The following is an 891-nucleotide window of genomic DNA, read 5'->3' on the forward strand; positions in this document are numbered from 1 at the left end:
AGGAAGAGGATGAGGATGAAGAGGAGGGTAGGATGAGGATTAGGATGAGGATAGGATGACGACGTGGATAGGATGAGGATGAGGATAGGATGAGGATAAGGAGGAGGAGGAGGATAGGACGAGGATGAGGAGGAGGATAGGATGAGGATGAGGATAGAAATTGGAGGAGGAGGAGGATGAGGATGCGGATGAGGATGAGGATTAGGATGAGCATGAGCATGAGCATGAGGATGATGATGAGTATGAGGATGAGGATGAGGATGAGGATTAGGATGAGGATGGGGATGGGCATGGGGATGGGGATGAGGATGGTGATGAGGATTTGGATGAGGATGATGATGAGGATTTGGATGAGGATGATGATGACGATTAGGATGGGGATGAGGATGGTGATGAGTATGAGGATGCGGATGAGGATGAGGATGAGAATGATGATGAGGATGAGGATGAGGATGGGGATGTGGATGAGGATGAGGATGAGGATTAGAATGAGGATGAGGATTTGGATTAGGATTAGGATGAGGATTAGGATTAGGATGAGGATGAGGATGATGATGAATATGAGGATGAGGATTAGGATGAGGATGAGGATGAGGATGAGGATGAGGATGAGGATGGGGATGAGGAAGAGGTTAGGATGAGGATGAGGACGAAGATAGGATGAGGAAGAGGATGAGGATGAAGAGGAGGGTAGGATGAGGATTAGGATGAGGATAGGATGACGACGTGGATAGGATGAGGATGAGGATAGGATGAGGATAAGGAGGAGGAGGATGATAGGACGAGGATGAGGAGGAGGATAGGATGAGGATGAGGTTAGAAATTGGAGGAGGAGGAGGATGAGGATGCGGATAGGATGAGGATGAGGATGAGGATATGATGAGGATGAGG

This window comes from Lupinus angustifolius, chromosome LG14, assembly GCF_001865875.1.
Source record: "Lupinus angustifolius cultivar Tanjil chromosome LG14, LupAngTanjil_v1.0, whole genome shotgun sequence".
In the NCBI taxonomy this organism is placed as follows: Eukaryota; Viridiplantae; Streptophyta; class Magnoliopsida; order Fabales; family Fabaceae; genus Lupinus; species Lupinus angustifolius.